The following is a 23538-nucleotide window of genomic DNA, read 5'->3' as shown; positions in this document are numbered from 1 at the left end:
GAATCAAGGAACTCTCACTCCGCAGCTGCTCACGCTAACCACAAGACCACTGCGCAGCTGAAATGAGATCAGCCTTGATGTTGCATATGTTACACATCATGGACTACTGAGTTTGTATATTTTGCTTATGTTTTCATAGTTCCACACAACTTCTTCCTGTTTTCTCGATTGATCTGTGTTCAGTTTTTCAAGGCCTATCCAGTGTGCCAACTTATATCTAAATCTGAGGGGGGTGCGATGGGGAGGTTCCCTTGTAAGTATCTACGGCCTCGCGACTTGTCTGGCGTAGCGGTAATAAATTGTACATAAATTTCCTTGTCAATCAGTCTGTAAAAATCTCTACAGTAGTTCCGGAGGTCAACTTTCAATTATTTACAGAAAAACACCGTAGGAGGTTTTTAATACGTCTAGGAGATATGTGTAGATGTACTGATTCTGCTCAAGCTTCGATGATTTTTGGAGTTGCCACGAGATGTTACTCCAGAAGTCAATTAAATATGGAGCAGATAACAAAACGAGTTTGACACACTCATCATTTCTGTGGTTATAGAATATATCCACAAACCTTCCTCCTCAATCAGTCTATCTATTAGCGTAAACCAGATCAAAATTCATGTAGCAGTTTCTGAGATTAGCCTTCACATACAGACTTTAATTTAGCGTATAATATACGCTGTCCAGTCACGTTAATGTGACCACCTGTCAGAAACCTGAATAACCACCTTTTGCAGTGCAGACTACTGCGATACCTGCAGGAAGACAGCTAGTGAGGTTCTGGAAGGTACCGGCAGGGATGTGGAGTCAAGCCGACTCCAGTGTCTTGGCTATCTGCACTAGCTTTCGTAGTTGAGCATCCATGGTGCCAACTATCCGATCGAGCTCCCACAGGTTCTCGATAGGGTTTAAATCCATGGAGTCTGGTGGCCAAGGGAGTACGGTCAACTCATTCTGGTGCTCTACAAAACACGCACGTATACTGCCAGCTGTGTGACACGTTGTATTGGCCTGCTGGTATATGTCATCGCGCCGAGGAAAACCGAACTGCCTGTAGGTGCGGAGATGGTCGTCAAGGATGAATGCAAGCTTGTATTGATCCATTTTGTCCTCCAGAATGACAAGATCACCCAGGAACGCTCGAAAACATTCCGAGGACCATGACACTCCCTGCTGCAGCCTGGACCTTTCGGACTATTGTTGCAGAGTGTTGCCGTCTGTTCGATAGAGCATAAAACGCGATTGACCTGAAAGGCCACCGCTCGCAACTCAGTGGACGTTTAGTTGCGGTGTTGCCGATGACCATCAGTCAGCGTTGTTGCAAGGACCAAGCGCCTGCTGCGGTGGACTATATGCAGCAACGTCTGTTGAACGGTCGTTGAGGAAACACTGTTGGTAGTCCTTTGGTTCACCTGGGCGGTCAGTGGCTCAAAAGCTGCACGTCTATTAGCCCGTCCGCATCTCCGCAGCTGTCGTTCAGCCCTGTCATCAATGGTTCCTGGCGCACCGCAGTTGCTTCGGTCCTGGGGTTTTGGATGGTGCCATTCTGTCATGCACAGTATACTTTAGCCACGCCGCCAAGAAAACTGTTTACGAACTTGGCCGTTTTCGAAATGATTCCACCCTTGGTCCGAAACCCAATGCGCATGTCGTTTTGAAAGTCAGATAAATCACTCCGTTTCTGCATTACGATAACAACTGCACTGTTTTCCGTGTCCTACGACGAGCTTTATACATCTTCCACTGCTAGGGCTGCCACCCGCCCTCTGTGGGTGGTTACTGGACGTTGACGTGTAACATAGGCGGTGGTCACATTAATGTGACTGGATAGTGTATATGGATAGATGTGTGTGTGTGTGTGTGTGTGTGTGAGAGAGAGAGAGAGAGAGAGAGTGAGTGCTTGCTTGAGCGCTTTTATACGCGTAGTTAAAATGGCTCTGAGCACTATGGGACTTCACTTCTAAGGTCATCAGTCCCCTAGAACTTAGAACTACTTAAACCTAACTAACCTAAGGACATCACACACATCCATGCCCGAGGCAGAATTCGAACCTGCGACCGAAGCGGTCGCGCAGTTCCGGATTGTAGCGCCTAGAGTCGCTCGGCCACCCTGGCCGGCTATGCGTAGTTAGTAGCTCAGAAAACTATGTTATGTAATGAATTGGTAATTGGCTGTAGCGTACGCAGACGATCATGCAAAGTGTATCTGAGAAACTATTACCTTAACTAGACGCCCGCTCAGCCAAGATATACAGGGTGGTTATAATTAAACAAATTATCGTAGGACAATGAAACTTTGTGGGAACATTTGTAAGGACATTCGGAAGGGAAATAACGAATAAAACATTGAAAGAAACACGCGGTTATGTGTTAACTGCCTACCATGTTTAATGTCTCAGGTTAGAAACGTTGCTGAGTGTGACTCTTCATGTTACGCTGCAAGCCCTTGTTCTTTGGGGTCCGAGGTCCTCAAAGAAAAATGGACCTATCATGAACTGTGCCGTGAAGCCAAACCGCACAGTGACGCGTTCACTATGTAGGGGAGGGGAGCTTTATTTTTACGGGCGTTACTTTGCGGTGACGATCTCTAAATGTACCAAGTTCGATTATTCACTGACACAGTGAGTGTAAAGTGTGCTTCATGAATCCACAAATTCTTCCAAGGCCACATGTTGTCAACTTCAACCATAGCAAGAAACGTAAGAGCAAAGCGTACGCGAATGTGAGCGCCACGTGGTAAAAGTTGGTGAGTGATGTGAAGTTTGTACAGATACAATTTCTCAGTTGTTCGCAGCACTTCTCAACCGGTGGACCATGGAATGTTCAGCTGTCGCAACACTGCTCGTACACTGCGTGAACCTCGCGCATTGCGTCCAGCATTCTCAGCCACGCGACAGTCTTCATTGGTGGTACAGTTGGCAGTCGGTCTATCCCAGGATCAACTCCCATATCGCCGGTTAATTCGAACTTCCGAATCATGTTCTCCAACCAGGTGCGGAAAGGAGACATCTCCATATTCCTTTAATACGCGATACTTGACAAGAGCAGCAGCATTATCCCTGTTTTGATAAATCTGCTTTACGAGTAAAGGTCTGTTCACCTATGTTGTCTGTCTGCAACCGCTTTGCACACTGATGCTTTTGTTTTAATGTTACGTCACCGTACCAGTACGGCACCGACAGCAATGCATGACAATAGCACTACTAAAAGCACAAATCCTGCAGCGGACATCTGAACATCATTACTATATATTTGGGTACCGTGAGGTAAATAGCTTCCTGTTTGCCCTGGTGAAGTAGCGAAAGTTCAGTCATAATCACCATGTACATATTACATACAGAACTAAATTGGGTGTATAGATATTGCACTGCCTGTGTTATTTCGAGCAATGATGCAATGTATCTTTGGACATATATGCATCGCGATAACCGTGAAATCCGACTTCGAGTACAGATCCGGTACAAATTTTCATTGCGAGCGTTCCATTCTACAGCTGATGGTTGTCGATATTCGCAATTGTGAATACATTTAATGTAAATTAGGTATATTTCCAAGGATCTTTGAGAAAAGTATGTTGCTCTTAAGAGGTGATGGATTGCTGAGTTTTCATATGACAGAAAGACGACATATTAAAAATCTATGTCAAAAAGTCAGCAGCTTGTGGTCTTGTGGTTAGCAATCACGGGGCCCCGGATTCGATTCCCGGTCGAGGCTCTCATCATCATTTGATCGTCATCGACTCGCAGCTCGCCGATGTGACATCAAATAAACAGATTTGCACTAGGCGGCCGAACTCCCCAAAAGGGGACTCACGTGAAAACACGATATATGCACATGTCATTCTTTTATACGCTGAAAATTCCTTTGCGAACACTGATCTAATGAATAGTGTTCATAGCCCGGAGGCCTATAGTTTAATTATGCTTATGTAAATAAAATATCGCTAATACACGTGTAAGACTGTTGTCAAAGTTCAATTCACTACACTAACAACAAATCGAGCAGCGAGCGTATAGCTGCTTTTGAGTTCGTTAGGAAAGTCGAAGGATAACTTCTGAGCACTGAAACGAAACCAGGGGTAGTCCATATACCCACCTCACTTTTCAAGATTTATTGTAGCAAACCGTCCGTCTTAGCACGTAGAGAAATGAAGTATTTGCATTTATTACGTACGAAGACTTTTACCAACGTTTCCAAGTTTACGGGTGTTGTATACACAACATCACGTGAGACCGACCTTCGTCGACGAACATTGACTGAGTAAACCTATCAAGCTGAATATGGCATTTAGTGGAGTCCCCACAACATTTGAAACAAATGATGCAGTTATTTCTATTTTCTGCTTCAGAAACACAACACGGAAACAGCGAAAAATGCACTAGAGAATGAGTCCTTAACTCTGCAGTGGAGTGTGTGCTGTTTTAAAGCCCTCTGGCAGACTAAAACTTTTTGCTGCACTGATATTCCAGCCCTGAACCTTGCCTTTCGCAGACAATACTTCAGCGACTAAGCTATCCAGGCGCGCCTCACGACCCACGCTCACAGCTTCACTTCTTGCACCGCCTCTCTCCTACCGAGGTCCCCTGTACAAGTCGCGATCCGGCACACAGCTCTAATCTGCCAGTAAATTTCATATACCAGAGTGTTAACTAGATTCGCAGACTAACAGTATGCAAGGCATTCCTTTCTTTAAATGAAAGGTCGTTGGGGCATCTACGTGAACAACTCAGCTACTTATTACATCTTAGCACTCAAGGAAAATCACAAGACTCCTCGGATGAGGGAGATTACAAAACGAGTACATGAAAATACTTCCAGGAGACACTTTCTGCGGCCCTGCGACGAAGGAGTAACGCTACTACAACACAAAGTTGCAGGCGTTGGAAAAATGTTCGTATTAAGTGACATCAGAGGCTAAGCAAGCGCCTACTGTTATGGGAACACATGTTGTCTTTAGCAAATTGCATTAGCTTCAACCATCATTATTGCTAAAAATTATTGATCATGTGGACTGGCTGTAACAGCCGGACATTTACGCGGGTGGTGTTGGTGGTCATGTACATTTCAGGAAGAGGTTGTGAATGTTCCTTTCACTCACTTTACGTCTTCTATAGTCGTGTCCCTTACGTATGTTGATATCACTCTTCTTGCGTTCCTCACACAGACTGCTTGGCTATTGACATTGTGAACTGAAATAAATTTTTTCGTGATACCTTGATACTTTTTTATTCACCACAGCACTATACTTGTGGAATGTGTACCACGGTACACACAGACTGCTTGGCTATTGACATTGTGTACTGAAATTATTATTTTAGGGATATCTTGATACTTTTTTACTCACCACAAGAATTATCCTTGTGGAATTTGTGCTATTTGTGTATACAATATAGCTTTACTAAGGGTGGCTGTTGCTGTTTTCTTCTTTCCAAGAATGTACGTATACTTCGTACACAGCCAAGGTCCAAAATTTCAGTTTCCGATAAAACAGCAGGAAGAAAGCTTTTGTTCAAAGTACCGTTAATACCGAGCAACAACGTTTTGTTTGTGATAATACATGTACAGAAATACAACATTACTGCTAGAGCTGTAGTCAACAAAAACCACTTAGGACCTTTGCCCTTCACGGGCAAGTGCTCTACCAACTCAGCTATCCAAGCACGACTCACAACCTGCCCTGGCAGCTATACTTCCGCCAGTTCCTCGTCTCCTACCTTCCAAACTTCACAGAAGCTCTCCTGCGAAACTTGCAGAACTAAGACTCCTGGAAGAAAGGATATTGCGAAGACAGGGCTAAGCCACAGCCTGACCGAAAGTAAATATAAAAACGAATTCCCCGACAATGAAAATGGATGTAACTGTTTTTAGTGTGCTTTTTGAATAGTATAAATGGAAAACGTTCTATGCGCCATTTTTTCACAAAATGCGTTTTCAATCCTATTCGGTACTCTGCTGCACGTTCATAGACTTGATCCAGGTAGCAAAACATAGAGAAAGTCTGTGTGTATATCATTATATTCATTATTGTTACAGCAGTAAATCAGCTCATAGCTCGAAATCTAAGTCGTGTGAAAAATGAAGGTTTCTGTTTCACATGAAAATATCAGTTTACATATGTGGTAGGTACCAAGCCGGATACTGAGATTTCCCCTGAAGTTCATCTACATTATTCTAACAAATGTACACCTCACGCTACTGTAGTGCGGAGATACATTGTACCAATATCATCATTTATTGCAGCATCTGTATCTATTATCGTTGTTTACCAATACCTTTGTCGTAACTGTGTCCATTCTGTGGTATTCTGATCCTTTGTACGAGTAAAACGTAGGTAGGAAGAATGCCTGATTTTCTCCCGGGCCACAGTGAAGTTGACCATATTAATTTCAGATAGCAATTTATATTTGAACGTAGCAGGTACTACTCAAGCAAGACAGTATATGGAATATCTTTCATCAAAATAAATATCTACACATTCTTGTCTTCATTTAACCACTCTCCCACTCACATACCACCCCTCACTCCCCCCTCCCGTCTAAAAAATTTGCCATTGAAACAATCTGCCTCTGTCATTTCCATCTTCTCTCTTTGTCACGTCTGTTTCAGATGATACTAAACACGCCTTCAGAAGTGCTAAACTGATTAATATTATTGTTGTTCTCAGTGTCTACTACTGAAGAAAGGAAGATTATTGTTTAAAGTCCCGTCGACATTAGAGTTGGAGTACAAGCTCGGATTAAGGAAAGGTTAGAAGGAAATAGGCCTTGTCCTTTCAAAGGGATTACCGCGGCATTCGCCATAATTAATTTATGGAAATCCCGGAAAACCTAAATTTGAATGGTCGTGCTGGAATTAGAACTGTCGTCTTCCCGAATGCGAGTCCAGTATGCTAGCCAATGCGCTACGTCGCTCGGTCAGTGTCTACTACTGTTATTATTATTATTATTATCACTGTTATTACTATTATCATCATCAACATCCATTACAATTATTTATGTTGATAATTATAACTTTACTCATAATAATATTTCAGACGTACATAAATGAACCACAAGTATTCGTAGAAACTGAGACTGATTTGTAATAATTTTTAATAAGTGTAGTTCCTGGTCCGATGTAATGGAAGGCCTGAAGATCCCAGCCTTATCACACTAAATAACACAATAATTAAATAAGTTGTTAACTCGTATTGTTCCTTGACATCTAGACAAATATTTATCTACGGCTTTCCCTGCCATTTTTTCCTTCTTCAGACTGGTATCACAACGCCAAACTCATGACTGATGGATAATATGCGAGGCATAACGTGCAGGCTGGGAAGTAGTGATACCTTTCAGCCTTCGAAGGAAACTTCCAGGTTCGTTTCCACATTTGGTCGGACGTTGTTCTGCCGGAATATAGAATTTTTTGTTGCCTGAAAGCGTGATAGAACTTTGGCTATCCTTCCTGCTTAGATGTTGCTGCCGGAGCCATGGCCAAACTAAAAACCGATCGTTTCTCCGCTACGTCTCGACCATGCAGGCTGCCGGACTGTGGTCAGCCGACCACCCCTACACCGTCTAACAATTGTGCCGTCATATCTGCAGGGAGGCGGAGCGGTAACAGTGTGCAAACGTTACATTTTGACACAGCATATCAGCGGCTGCGTTCACGTGCCATGACTGTCTGAGGCGACACTGGATGCCAATGTGACAGCAGTCCAGACCCCAACAGACGGAGCCCAACTGTCGACGCAGACAAACCTGTCTCCCACCATCACGCCAAACCTGTGTGTGGCTGGACGGTCGCTTTCGGCCGACGGACAAGGTGGTGATAATCTTATGACGTTGCGCTGGATCCTTTTCTATCCTCGCGTGTAACCACTGTCATGGCAATATGTTACGTACGAGTAAAAATTTCACGGCACGTGAAACCCATTTCTCGAAGACCGATCGCTCTCTTTCATTCCAAGTCACTCACTAGCTCATACTTTCTCATTTTACTTAAACGTAGTATTGTAGCTCTTGCTTTTTCGTCTGCATCTGCATAGGAACTTCGCAAGCCACCGTATGATACGTGGCAGAGGTTACCCTGTACCACTACTAGTAATTTTCTTTTCTGTTCCACTCGCAAATAGAGCGCGGGAAAACCGATTATCTATATGCCTTCGTATGAGTCCTAATTTATCGAATCTTATCTTCGGACCTACGCGCAATGTGTGTTGATGGAAATAGAATAATTCGGTAGTCAGCTGCAAATGCTGGTTCTCTAAATTTTCTCAATAGTGTTCCTCGAAAAGAACCTGGCCTTCTCTCAAGGGATTCCGATTTGAGTTCCCGAAGGATCTCTGTAACACTTAGGTGTTGTTCGAACCTACCGGTGACAAATCTAGCAGCGCACCTCTGAATTGCTTCCATGTCTTCCTTCAATCCAACCTGGTGCGGTTCCCAAACACTTGAGCAGTACTCAAGAGTAGGTCGCACCAGCGTGCTATATGTGGTCTCCTTTACAAGTGAAGCATTCTTTCCTCCCAATAAACCGAAGTCGACCATTCGCCTTCCCTACCACAATTCTCACACGGTCGTTCCATTTCATATGGCTTTCAGCGTTACGACCAGATATTTAAGCGACTTGACTATGTCAAGCAGGACAACAGTAATACTGTAATCGAATATAACGTATTTAAAGCTAGCTGTCATTCATCACACCAACTAGAAATTTTGTCTAAGACTCACTCAACTTCGACACCTTACCGTACACCACAGCATCATCAGCAAACAGCTCTGTCCGCCAAATCATTTGTGTATACAAAGAACAACAGTGGTCCTATGACAACTCCATGGGGCACTCCTGACGATACCCTTGTCTTTGACGAGGATTTGCCGTCCAGGACAACATACTGGGTTTTATTACTTATGAAGTCTTTGAGCCACTCACATATATGTGAACTTATTCCATAAGCTCGTACCTTCGTGTAATGAGGCACAACTTCATTTTATGACTTTTAGTTGCCTGACTTTTGCCTGACACTGACAGTTTTGCTCATTCGTCTCTCTGTAATCCTTTTGCCTTACTTTTTCATTAATTTTAAATAAATTGTGCTCCATGAATCCCGCAGAGAGGGATCTGTGGGATGTGGAAAGAAGTCAATAATGTACGTTTGTCTGGTTTTGTCAGGAATCGGTCCGAGGATTATCTGCCCTCTGTAACAAAAAAACTGCGTTAATCGATCAACAACGAACTTAAATGGGTGTCTTACGACGTCCGCCCCGAGCAGATGCAACGCACGAAAGCGAACAAAATGAGATAAAGAAACAGTGGTCAGCGTGACAGGCTGTCAATCCTAAGGGCCCGGGTTCCATTCCCAGATGGATCGGGGATTTTCTCCGCTCAGGGACTGGGTGCTGTGTTGTCCTAATCATCATCATTTCATCTCCATCGACTCGCAAGTCGCCGAAGTGGCGTCAAATCGAAAGACTTGCACCCGGCGAACGGTCTACCCGACGGGAGGCCATAGTCACATGACATTTATTTTTACTTCATGAACAGTTATCGTATTACAGTACTAATATTATATGTATTATAACCTAATATATTATTTTAAGAGTATCTGTGAAGATAATTTTCAGTGGAGCGTAAGGAATTGTGCAAAAGAAAGGTCTTCAATTCAGTGGCAACTTATTTAACACATGTATATCCCCGTATCTGATTCCTCTGTATATTTACGAAAATGCTTGAAGTCTTCGTAGAGGTTGTGTTTTGTTCCTATATTAAATTCATGCTATGCACTAGTTTTTAAAAGACAAGTATTTTTTTCGTCAAAAGACGTTAATGAACATATGTAATGTGAAATATCTAAAAAATTCCGAGTTTTTTTAAAAAATCTTCAGGATTTTCTGGAATTAACACTTGCTATTAGTTTTGGAATGCGTCACTGGATTTTAAAATGTTATCCTGGTAAGATGAATTTCTCCTGAAAAATGATTCAGTAGTTCAGTAATAAATGGAAACATCCAAAATAAATTCATTTCTTTAATTTTAAATCATATATAACTGTCACTGAGTTCTTGTAATTCATTGTTTGCGCTGATTATTTTTGTTGCTATCTTTGTTGGTCTGTCAGACGTATTGAATTGCATCTAAGATCAAAATCTAATCAAAATTTAGTGATATTCTGTTTATCTTGAATCATCTTCTGCTTTTTTCCAATTCCTTTATCAGGTGCCTATTCAAAGGACTCCTATATTCATTTCATCTTCAGGATTGGCAAAATTTGCATCTACAAACACTGCAAGTCTAAAAGCAGTGATATCCATTGATTTCGGTCGTGTAGATAAGATAAAAACCGTGACTCTACTATTCCATGATATTTTTAATTTTGTATGATGCTGCTATCTTCTACACAGTCAAAAACTTTAGTTAAGTCTAAAATTTTGCGTTTGGTAATGCTACCTGATTCCTTGATACTAACAAAGTAAATATAACGCGTTCAGTTGGCAGCCCTTTTTTAAATCCAGTCTGTTTCGCGCTGAGTAGGTTTTTATGTGACAAGTGTTCATAAACAGTATTGCGCGTGATCTTCTCGACAAGTTTTGAAGCGCTGGCAGTAATGAGACGTGGCGATAGTTCTCTGCTATTAACTCTGAAGTGGTTTGATAATAGCATATAGGTCTGTTTGGGAAATTCCTGCAGTTAAAAAATTCGGTCATCAGTGAAATAGCGTATTACACATCTCGTATGAACATCATCTGATTAATCTGATTATCTTGCTATTTATTTCATTACAATCGTTTGAGCATTTACTTCTGAGAGAGTGGATAACAATAAACATTTCTTATGGAGCTGTGCTGTTGGTGCAATGTTCTGTTTATGCACTGAGCCCAGTCGCGTCATTTTTTCTGTGTGTTCTGATACTCACGTGCGGCAGTGTATGTAATGATTTAACTGGGAATTAAATTCTTCTGAAGCACGTCATGCTCACCGATTTTACCTGACTGATTATGTAAGCCTTACATAGAGAATCATTGAAAATCAGAGTAAAAAGTTGGTAGTAGCCCTCGCAACCAATTAACGCAAGCTGAGCTCACTCAGTTTTCTCTGCAGAAGACCTCTCCCCATCTCTTCATAGCGCCCCTCCAAGTGATGAGAAATAAATTGTTATAAATTGCTCGGGAATTACTGGAACCACGATTCAAACCACGACGACGACGTTGCAGTACTTCATCTTCTCGACGAACGAGTCTGTTTTTACCAGAAGCGTACTATTTCTCTCCATTTAAAACTTCCGCCAGTGTTGAAAGGATGATTAATTGTTGGAATCGTATAATGTATTTACAAATTTTCATTGCTTTCACTGGGTTCGTGTTTACATTCTAAATGTGCTGTCATAATACATCTGTCGTACCAAGCCATCATAACATCTTAAAACTTACCGCCGAAGGAGAGGCAAGGAAGAAAAGTGTGGTGGAGCACTTAAATTTACGCGGTATTTCACAATGGAAAGATTGTACCTTTTCGTTTCTCATGATTAGTGACTGCAGATGTTTTGCCTTGGGATTTCAGTGACGGATATTAAGACGACGTATGAGCTTTGAAACTCTTATTTAGCCCATCTGCTTGCTTGGAGAGTTCTGGAATGTTAGGTTTCCATAGCATCGTGACGGTCTAAGCACAGTTCAGGCAGATTAATGCGGCACAGTTTTTCTCGGAATATATTTTTGGCACACAGCTGGTAGTTATAACGCTCCATCTGGATGACTGATTCCACTTTGTTGTTAGAACATAAGTCTAAGAACTCGACTTAGATATAATCGACAAGGCTAATGGTCGCTTAGCGAATGCTCGCTCCTTCGAGCCCAGCTGTGCGACAGATCTGTTTGCCCGTCTTCCGTGTGGTGTACCGTGCTATCTGACTCAGGCCTTAGCTAATGCTGTCCACCTTACCATAGAGCCCCGACAGTATCTCCGTGATAAGTGTGATGAGAAGAACAAGAACGAACGAAGGTTAGGCGTTAACGTATTGTCGACGACGAAGTAGTTAGTGATACAACGCAACTCGGATAGGGAAGAACGTGTAAGGAATCCGGTCCCGTTCATCCTAAAGGAACACATCTGTCATTCACTTTAATATATATAAAGAAATCACGGAAACCCTAAATCAGGATACCCAGAAGAGGATTTGCATCCCGCTCCTGCTGCGTTAAAAATGTGTTGCCTTGCTGGGATAGTGGAAAGGTAACAAAACCATCGACAATTCAACGATAACAGGGATACAGAGACACGCAATTATGAACACCAGAGAATGGGTCGTTGCGAACGGCGCCCGCAAACTAAACTTCATTGTGACTACAAACCGCCACCCATACAAAACAATTACCTTCAGTAACGAACAAGTTCACGCTTCATTGAATAAACTGGCCAGACTACACAGAACAAGAGGATTCATTTGCAGCTATACGGGAATAATGTGTATGATTGATATGGTATTTTAACTGACAGAAACGAGTAACTGTTCTCCAGAATATTCAAAGCCTGTTATGAAGACTCAGGATTCGAATTAATATTGTTTGGGAATGTTTAAATCAGTATTTAAGTATGTTAGCACTAAGCCATTTCTGTGTATCAAAGTAATATACGACATTACAGTTATAACGTACTCTATTTATATAATCGAGTGAGATGATACAGCAGTCAAGGCACGGGACTAGTATTCTGCAGGAAGGAAATTCGAATCATATCAATATTTAAGTTTGCCGCGATTTCCTTAAATCGATTAAGGGAAGACGATCATGAAATTGACAGTAAGTTCCCAAAGTTTCAATGATGAAATCGCATCCGAAGTGCCTAAAAAATAATTAAATGAGTGACGCGACCTTCCTGCCACGACCACTTTTTGAACCAACACTTCAATATTCACCCCGTGGATTACTTTCAAAAAAACTTACACGGGATAGACCACTTACAGGTTTCTGGCCGATTCTGAACTTCTAAAAAAAGTGTGTTCATGGCAAAACTCAGAATCCAAATGAGGCTCTAAATTCACGCATATGGAAACGATGCCCCAAAATACCACATTTTCGTCTGATGCAGTAGTCAGAATTGCAACATATGATGCAGTTCTTGTATGTAATTATGGGGACATTATTAGGGGTATAGGCTTTAAGAAAATAGATTTACATCGCCTCTCCGCAGCAGAAAAGTCAGTTGAAGACATGGTAAAGGAAAGATTAGAAAGAACAAGAAACCAGAAGAGAAGCCTTGAAGGGAAAAAGGACCCTGAACACAAATCTGGGGACTTCTGAAGATGTGATATAACAAAAAACGTTAGGTGGAATTTAAATTGCATTTCCTGAAAATTATCCTTTTTAAAGTTTATGTACCTTTTTCTCAGAATCTATGAAAGCTATAATAATGAAATTTGGTACACTTTTTTCTATAAATCCAATAAATGTTGTCTCAAAAACAAATTTTGAAGTTCCGAGTTTACGCTAAGATGTGAGGCAAGTCGCTTGCAATTTAGCGTGTCTTTTGTGTCATACTTACAGAATTAAAGTCAAAAATTATTAAACTTCACCTACTTGATATACTCACAAAATCTAATTAGAAAAACTTGCTATATGCAAAGAGATTAAATAGAGAAAATTTTGTAGAAATCTCTTGAACAGTTTCTGAGAAAAATGGGCACGTATTTTTTATAAAATAAAATTTTTGAAACCATTCATCGAACTGTAGTCTCCAGAGATCTTGAAAAAGTTGATGAAACATGTAACTGCAAAGAATATTTAATGAACTGGTCGCACGACCGACGTGAATACAGTGAAGAATGTGATAATCTTACAGAAACTGATAGATATACATTTATTTCCTTGTCCTCTGTATCAGATGCCGCTAATGATGGGCTTTGTGCTTGAATACAAGTCTGTCAATTAAATATTTTTATGTGCAGCTCATGATGCACAGCAATATGTCTTTAAACAAATAATGAAGAATTTTTTTTTACATTTCTATAAGGTAACGTGGTAAGTGTAACGTGATTCGTTGGGTCTTATCGTGACAAACTGGCACACGAATAACGTAATATACCTACCTCTTTTCATTTTGTATATTGCTCAATATTGGGGAATGTTCTCATATACTATTATTTACTGAGACAAAAATTTTGACAATCTAAAATACTACAAAAACTGCATTGCAAATAATATGTTATGAAATGTAAAACGTCTTAAAAGAATGTATTGTTGAAGTATCGCGAAAATTCAACTTAAATTCTGAAAATTCCGTAAGTGTAAGGCTTGAACGACTCACTCCGCTGTCCGACCATCCACTCTTTCCTTCAGTAGCCGTTTTGGAATATGCCAAGGACATTTATAGCTTTTGGTAAGTGCTGGTAGTGGCTGCACTGATTTCCTCTCAAGTTCTCCTCTTCTCCTCCGCCATCCTCCTCTTCCTCAATGTATAGATTTTCTGTGATGGAGTTTCCTGCATCAGTATTATTGTATCTAAGATTTTCGGCAACATCCATTTTGGACAAATAGTATCACATCGTTCGATGGCTTTACCATTTCTTCCCAAGTGCAATAGTCTTATTTTCAGTATTTTCAGTGTATGATTCAGTTATTCCTGTTCCCAACCCAACCTAAGCTTAGGAAAACCAATAAGTGATCGGAAATACATAAAGGAGATACACACGTCCTAAGAACAAACAAATATTGTTAGATCTACGAATGAACAGAGTAAAGAGGTACTGACTGCCAGCCCTCGTAGGTGTTCGAAATACCATCGCTAAGACCCAACGCATCACTTTATTAGTTATTTAATAGAAATTTGTCCTGGTAAATTCGATGTTATGTATGAATAAGCGACGTCTCCGTTCAGGAGTGAGTTTGTTCGCTAAAGTGAATGTCCTAGGGAACATGGAGCAGTAAACTGCAAGATCGTTGAGTACCTCATTGGCTGATCTCTCGCAAATGAGTACAATGTATACTCACAACACAGTTGACTTGTAAACAAAGAAGCAAATGTAAAAATTGAGCAGCATTTTTATAATTTTAAATTTATTAAAAAGAAGCAATTTTCACAATAAACACTGACGAACCTTGGCGCTTTCCCAAGTATTCCAGAAAGAAATACGCTAAGCATTTATGACTCCAAAGGAATATGAAAGCAAATTTTTAAATGTATGTAAGCTGTCCTATCACAGAATGTGACAACGTACGTAGACGAGGATCTCGTGACGTCACAGCATAGAATTTCACATTTCACTATATTGCGAAGCGAGAAACGAAGAGTGTGACATCTTAGATTTTTGCTACGTGGAGAGGAACGTGGCCAGTGAGATGCGGAATCGGTTTTACGTCATAGGCAAAACTTAAGAGCCGTCATACTGTATGGAGCTAAAATGAAGTTGGTGTCTTCTTTTATTACAGAGTACATGGTATGAATATAAACTGTTTAAAAGCATCACGTAAACGCGTTTATTTGTTATAATAAAATGATAGAAAACTACATTTCGGTTTGTAAAGGCTTCCTGTACTTGGTGCTTTTAGTGTTATGACTCCTCGTGAGCTGTGCTACAGCAAATTGATTATGTATAAGAAAGTGTCGTTTTGGCTACAGTTTGTCATACTTAAATATCAAATAATGACATCCGTTGATACAGCCGTTACACAACGTAGGTATCACACAACTGAGGTGCAAGTGTCATGCTGAAGCCGTAGCGTAGGCGATTGCATCGTGAACTTTAAAAAGCGAGATAGAGGTTCCTGTGTATCCATTTCAAAAATTTTTTCCACGCTTTGTTTTCTGAAAGATTCTGAGACTTTCTTACTATTTAACAGAAGTATTATCTCCAATAGTCGATGTTATTTTTTGTAAATAAGAAATCTGTGACAATTCTTGTTGCATAGGCTAACGACTGGAATGTTTTTCCAGTGGTCAGAAAATTTAACGTAACTGCTAATGTATGACAGAAGTAAACACAAGTTACGCACTGGAACGTTTTGCTACTATGAAACGCTGTGTAAAATATACGACTTACCTCTTGGTTTTATGAACTGCCTCATGTTTATATCGTTCCGTTAAATATCTTTTAATTGCTGGTAAGCAGCTTCGAAAAATGTCCTTTACCATTCGAATAAAATTATGAAACAAATCCCAGTCTTGACAACTATATGAAGTACGTTACATCAGAGTGACGGTAGCCAATACAACACCGAGAACATAAATATTATATATGCGTAAACTGTCATCAGGCTCTATGCTTGAACTCTATTCAGTTTAAAATCGAAAATGAGACGGAGGTTTAATTGAGTTAACGAATAACTTCTACTAGTATGTATCTCAGGCCGTTGTCCAAGATTTTGTAGTGTTCCTCTAATTAGCAATTCGCTGCTGAATCCATCGCCTAGTCCAAAATCTTCTATGCAATTTTCTCCGCACGTCTTCAACAGAGTTAATGTAGCCATTTCACGCTCGTCCATTTTCGTAAGGTAAATGTGTGATTTTAACGCTAGATACAACCAAGAATTGCCACTGGAGAGGGCAACGTTGGCAAATCACGTTGAGGAGATGTAACAGGTCGTTACAGAGCGTGCAGCAACCATGGGAGGAGGGAGGGGGAGGAGGGGAGGGGGGCACAACGTCTTGCGTGTTTCGCGACGAGAAACACGTACTGTGAAAGGACGACATAACAGTTTGTAGTTCAGTCAGTCGACATATCCACCATATTCTTCTCGATTTTCTCTACTATTCTTCGACTATCGCTAAAAGAGCTAACGAGGCTATGTCATGTGCGTGCCCTTTCGTGTAGAGACTGTTTTGGTTACGAGCCATATATAGGCGGCAACTGCTGCTGGAGATTGCTCCGGTCTCAATTCACGTTGAGGAGCAAGTGCGATGTACCTGCTTGTTTCTGGGTGTGCATCAAACATCTTTGAAACGAAATTTGGCATGCTTCACCGTCAGAAATACGTCCCGCGCGAGGACGGCTTAATGCGACTTGTCAGTGAAGCTTCAACAATAAGAAGACACAATAGATGAGAAGAACAAAATGGACAATCGTTTGGTACGCATGCATTATCGTGTCCGGTCGTGGGGCGATGAATGGCTGGCAGATTGGTAAGGCCCCGCTGTGATGCGTGGGTGGCGCGAGGCGCGCAGGTTGTAGGCGGAGCGCTGGACAAACAAAAGAGCGCCATCAAGCGTAATGTCACTGCCGGAAATGCCGGCGCGATCCCTTCCTGCTGTTACTTAATAAGCGGCTGTGTTGCGTCCTAACACGCCCAGCCCGACAGCCTCAGGGCTTAGCGGCCGCGGACCGGACCTCCTCAGCCAAGCTGTGAGCTGAGGTATAGCGAGCACTACGCTCACAAGTACTAAATTCTGTTAGAATTTTCCCGCATCGTGTAAACGAGGACTTTGTCACTTCCAGAAAGACTAGTCATTTCGTAATTCGCTAGATAGGAATATATTCGCATGTCAACAAAAGTTTTGGAGCACCCCATTACGTCCTGCAGGTGTGTTGCTGTTCTGATTCTTCCTGTACAAGTAGTATGATCATCCCTGATGCTGTTTGTCAACATACACACAGCTACTATGAGCGCTACCAATGGGTAGAAAGGCGCTCTCGAATGATCTGCAGCATTTCAGATAAAAGTAAAGCACCAGTAGCTACATATTAGAGACATCTGTGGAGCAGTGGAATGAGCATCAATCGTGCCACGCAGGGCAGTCGCGACCAATGATCAGGTCCACATCTTCACGTTACGAGCAGATGGCTTGTCAACCAGTGAGGCCGTGCGGTTAAAGGCGCTGGAGTCTGGAACCGCGAGACCGCTACGGTCGCAGGTTCGAATCCTGCCTCGGGCATGGATGTTTGTGATGTCCTTAGGTTAGTTAGGTTTAACTAGTTCTAAGTTCTAGGGGACTAATGACCTCAGCAGTTGAGCCCCATAGTGCTCAGAGCCATTTCAACCAGTGAAGTTGCACGACGTTTGCGCAGGAGTCAAAGCGATGTAGTGCAGACACGTAATCGATTCCACTTGACAGGTGCTTTTGAGGAATTGCATAGAACAGGCCGTCCAAGTTGGACAGGTGCACGTGATTATCAATATCTACGACTTTTGAATCAAAGGAACCGATAGCTAAGTGCTCCTGAACTAAATTCAGCATTCGGAAATACTAAAGGACATCATGTATCGTATCAAACTGTCAGAAGATGATTACATGATGCAAAACTCTATTTTCGACGATCATGGCGAGCGCCAGGTTGTACACCACAGCACTGTGGACTCCGTTACAGCTGGGAAAGAAATCGTGTGGAATGGACACCCCTGGATTGGCTTCGGGTGTTGTTTGTGGACGAAACTGGTACCTATTTGTAACTTGGTAATCACTGACAACGGGTTTAGAGACAACCCGGTAATATCGGATGCCTCTAACAGTGCGTCCCTCATGTGCAACAAGGTTGTGGTGGAGTGGTGTTCTGGGATGTCATTACTTGGGCCATTGTACACCTCCAGTGATTGTCGAGGCTACTCTCACTGATCTAAGGTTCGTGGACGAGATTCTACAACGAATAATAGAACCTTATCGCCAAAATTGTATCATCTTGATGGATAATAACTGCTCATCATGCTGTTCTCGTGAACACGTTCTTTCAGTACGCTAGGATCACCAGAATGTTGTGAACAGCTTGTTCCCCGGACATGAACACAATCTAAGATGTGTTGGATCGCGACAAACAAGCTATTTCTGGACGTCGACAATGACCACGTACTTTACACCGTTGAAACGGGACAATTTGGAACAGGGTTGGCTTGATGATCTGATCAGTGGTATGACACGACGAATTCAAGCCTGCTTCAGAACATACGGCGCTGCTGGTGATATTAAACTTGCTACCTCTTGACCTAGCCGTAAGAAAGAGACGAGCACAACATTGGCTCAAAAAGCGTGAATATGATGAGGTAAAAGAAGTACTGGAAACAAGAGCCGCATCGAATAAGGAAATAAAGGCATGCATTGATAGTCAATGGCAAGAAGTATAGTACAGGGCAGAAGCAGGGAGGAGAACCTACCAAGTCCTTCCTAACAGCCAGCCGGGGTGGCCGAGCGGTTCTAGGCGCCACAGTCTGGAACGGCGCGACCACTACGGTCGCAGGTTCGAATCCTGCCTCGGGCATGGATGTGTGTGATGTCCTTAGGTTAGTTAGGTTTAAGTAGTTCTAAGTTCTAGGGGACTGACGACCTCAGAAGTTAAGTCCCATAGTGCTCAGAGCCATTTGAACCATTTTGAACCTTCCTAACATAAGAGAAAGAACAAGAATGACACACTTCCTTCCGATCAAGGGATCTATACACTACCTGTCGGGGCATGGTCGATATCCCAGCTACTTACTAAAAATACGACAGCGCACCACAGACACCTGTGAACGTGGAGCAATCAGCGCCCAGGATCATATTCTCTGGCAGTGTGCCAGTAGACAAGATGTTACAGACCAGGACAGGAATGCATTTGGTAATGAAACAGTATACAATATAATAGGGAATGACGAACTGTGGAATTAGCTGAAATCGCTGGCAGCTAAAATATCAACTCATGAACTGCAAGCCTACATGGCCGAGAGACAACCAAGAAGAGGCCATACATCATGATACGGAGATTCACCTCGGTAGGACATCCATCAACAACAACCCTTTGGATTCAGCGAGGAGATGAGCGTCAGGGTTGACCAGGAACGATTTCCTGAGACCCTGACAGGGGGTAAGAAATCAAACGAAATTCAGTTACTCTGAAATAAGCCTTCAGAGACAGTGCGTCCCTTATACCAAAATACTTATTAAATATCCTGAAACAAAACCTCTGAAATTTTGTCATTGAAGTTCGTGATCAGTCTTTGTATGGATTTGTGCGTGCCCTGATGTCTCTTATTTTTTTCTCACTTTTTATCTCCGCCTTCAGGTTCTCTCAGGAACTGAACTTACTTGATTGATAATGCAATGTGGAATGCCTCATGAGTAACATGGATGTACTAAATTTCACTGCAGCCTTACTGTTGCTCGAATCTTATCTTCTCACTATGTCTATATTAACCATCTCCCCCTCATCATGATCATTTCCTATTCTTGTGTCATCATAATCATTGTTACTGTCATAGGCATCAAAACATGAAAGATTTTTCGACAAAAGTGCACATAACATTTCACGCTTTTACTGGACCTGCTATCACTTAGTATTATACTATATCACGTTTGGAGAATGAAAACAACGAAAATTTAACTGCTTTCTCTACAAAATGTCGTGCCTACTCGCGGAACGTTCATTGTTTCCCGTATTTGTTAATTACACATTCACTGATAGTTTAGCGAACCGCAGCCTCTCATATTAAGCAAAGGGTAATGAGGTCAACACAGTGACTCTAATGCCATGCAGCAATGCACCTAGCAAGCTTCGTGCATGCAACAAGACCTGCTTGCATATCTCCACGAGAAGCGCACTTACTTGCGGGACCTGAAGAGGGACATTTCAGTACAATATATAATACCATATTTAGTGTCAATGTCAGGGTCTAAAATTGTGTAGATAGTACGATAATATCGAAACAAAAATATCGATATCGACATCATCGGTACGTATAATTTCTTTTGTATGTCTTTTTAAGCTTATCCTTAACACAGGACCACTTATTTGGAGTAGAAGAGAAAATACGAAAATTATCGAAACAAAAGTATCGTTCTGACCTGTCACATGGTTGATCAGTTTTCTATAAATGTTTAAGCGTTTCCCTAAGACAAAGCGGTTTATTTAGAATACAAAGTGAAATATGGAAATTATACAATGTCTGTATTGTCAGTACTGAAACCATTCTGGACAACGTACAGGGAATCTTCCTGTCATGCAAATTTCTTACACCCTGAACACCGAAACAAATTATAAGTAAACAGATGGTCTCAACGTGAAGCTTATAAAACTCTTCATACCCGAGAAGTACGGAAGTTGGCTGTGTTGCCTGTGTGAACAACAATAATCATTAACCACACTGACTTTCATTACTCTTCTAGTACTTTGCTAGCTTTTAGTAGACGAAATACCTGCTGAAGCAAAGATTCAGTAGCAGTTTCGATAATAGTGAAGCAGGAAACTCTTTGGCCACAAGAAAGACACAATTCTTTGTTAAGTTGTAGAGAGTAGGTAACGCTGACTTCCAGCTACTCGGGAACGCCGGTATCAACTTGTGTGAACAGGCACCTTCCGAGTTTCCGAGTGACCGCGAGACCGAGAGCACCTGTTGCTGGTGAGCTGCCCTCCAACATCTGGATAACAAAACATTCATTACGGTCCATACATGTTTCACCAAAGACTTTAGATCATTCCGGCTGCCTATGACAATACTGAAGCCACGTTATGGACGTAATACAGTAACAGAATTTAGATTAATCGATTTTCGTGAATTTTAACGTGCCTATCGACCGATCGGTACGTCGACACGTTTTCTGGTCCACGTGGACGTTCTTGCTTCCGCTATTCCTTCTATATATTTTCTGATACCCATTCTCAATGTGTTCTTAATGCCTTTTTGTAATTTTAATTTTTATAAGAGTTCGTAAGGCTTTCATTTTTGTAACGCGTGGCCACGCATTTTCGGCATTTAATTGTCGGCCACGCGTATGCTCGCCTTGTGACTGGAACCTACATTGCCTTATTACCCGTCTCAGTATGGATCAATTTGAAATTTTGGTTAGTGATTTCACACACCCACTTCATAATTTCGTAATTATCGGTCTACCTTCTCCCATTGCTACGATTTCATCTATTTCTATTAGATTCAATTACTGGAATGTACCGTTGAACACACCTGCACACCTGGTATATAAATCTACTTTCTTTCAACGTAAGAGGTAAATTTTGTCCCTCCATAAGTCTGCGAGATGCGGGACAGGTGCACAAGATGAGTCTGTTGCGTAAATTATCTGTTCATTCAATTTATGTATATGATTTCAAGGCTATAAAAGAATTGTTAATACACATAAGTAATGAGCCTCGACCAGTAGTAGAGGTAGTATCGATTCTTAATAAGAAAGTTTCATTCAGCAAATAAAAGCACGAAAATTACAAATAAACAATAGCTTGTGAAACACATCCTGTTACAAACACTCATCAGATGCAGTGATAAAACTAGTCTGTGTTTCGTGTTCTCGGCATGCTAGAATTTCGAAATATTGGGACACCAATTGACCTGAGCTACAGTGTGGCCACTGTTGAAGGAGAGATTTCCCTGTACTTGCTGCACATAGGAAAGGGGTTCACTGTCCTTCAATAAATCATCATGTTGCAGTCCACTAGCGCTACGGTCGCAGGTTCGAATCCTGCCTCGGGCATGGATGTGTGTGATGTCCTTAGGTTAGTTAGGTTTAACTAGTTCTAAGTTCTAGGGGACTAATGACCTCAGTAGTTGAGTCCCATAGTGCTCAGAGCCATTTGAACCATTTTGCAGTCCACTAGGCTCTCCGAAAAGCTTTATTATCGCTACTTATTTCGATTGTTAATAAACAGGATCAGGTACAAGGAGATTTTAATCTCAGCATCTGTGTAGAGGTAAGTGGCCTTCGGTTTCACACTACATAAACTTAGAAACACGAACTGGACAAAAGAATTGAAAACAAGTGAAATCGCACGTTGCGTGCCCAGCGAAATTAACATACTTTAATGCACTGTGTGCCAGCACAGTGACAAAGACCCCATAAAAATTGAAAACAAAACATTAGCCTACGCCGGAAAATGACTTCCTTCATCAAGAGATTCAACGTGCCATAAATATACTAGGGCTATTCGGAAAGTAAGTTCCGACTGATCGCGAAATGGAAACCACTGTGATAATCAGAAATATTTTATCTGCAACAGTTAGCTACAGCCTCCAACCACTGCTCTACGTAGTCACCACGCCGACTTAGACATTTGTGGTAGCGTTGTACCTACTTTCCAATACCCTCGTCGTAGAATGCAGTCGCCTGTGCTTCCCGCCAATCCTCTACGCTCATCTATAGCTCGTTGTCTGTGCGAAAATGTTGTCTTCATAGCCAGTAGTTAATTTGAGCAGTGATGAAACACAGAGGGAGCCAATTACGAGCTGTAGTGCGGGTGTTCAAACATCTCCCATCAAAAACACTGCAGGAGCAGCTCTGTAATCTGGGCTGCATAACACCAGGCGAAAACTCTCACCAGGACTTCATACCTGGTGGTAGACACTATTTTCTATGCATCTTTATGTGCTCACCATGCACTCTGAACTGAAAAGAGCTAAGTGATACAACCAACAGGCATGCTAGAGACACTATCGAACACATATGTGCAAAGCTTTGTTATATTTTCACAGTGGTTTCCATTTCTTGACCGATCGGAACTTACTTTCCGATTATCCCTCGTAATAGCACACTACGTCTAAGCTCTGCAGACTTGTAAATTGTTTTATTACCAGAATTGTTAGGGGCCTGAACCACAATACGTCGTTCAGACACCTAACAGTGGTGCTGGTTTAAAAATTTACATGTTTCCGTATGTGTTGATCT

This window comes from Schistocerca americana, chromosome X, assembly GCF_021461395.2.
Source record: "Schistocerca americana isolate TAMUIC-IGC-003095 chromosome X, iqSchAmer2.1, whole genome shotgun sequence".
NCBI classification, from domain to species: domain Eukaryota; kingdom Metazoa; phylum Arthropoda; class Insecta; order Orthoptera; family Acrididae; genus Schistocerca; species Schistocerca americana.
Note: the sequence above shows the minus strand (reverse complement) of the source record.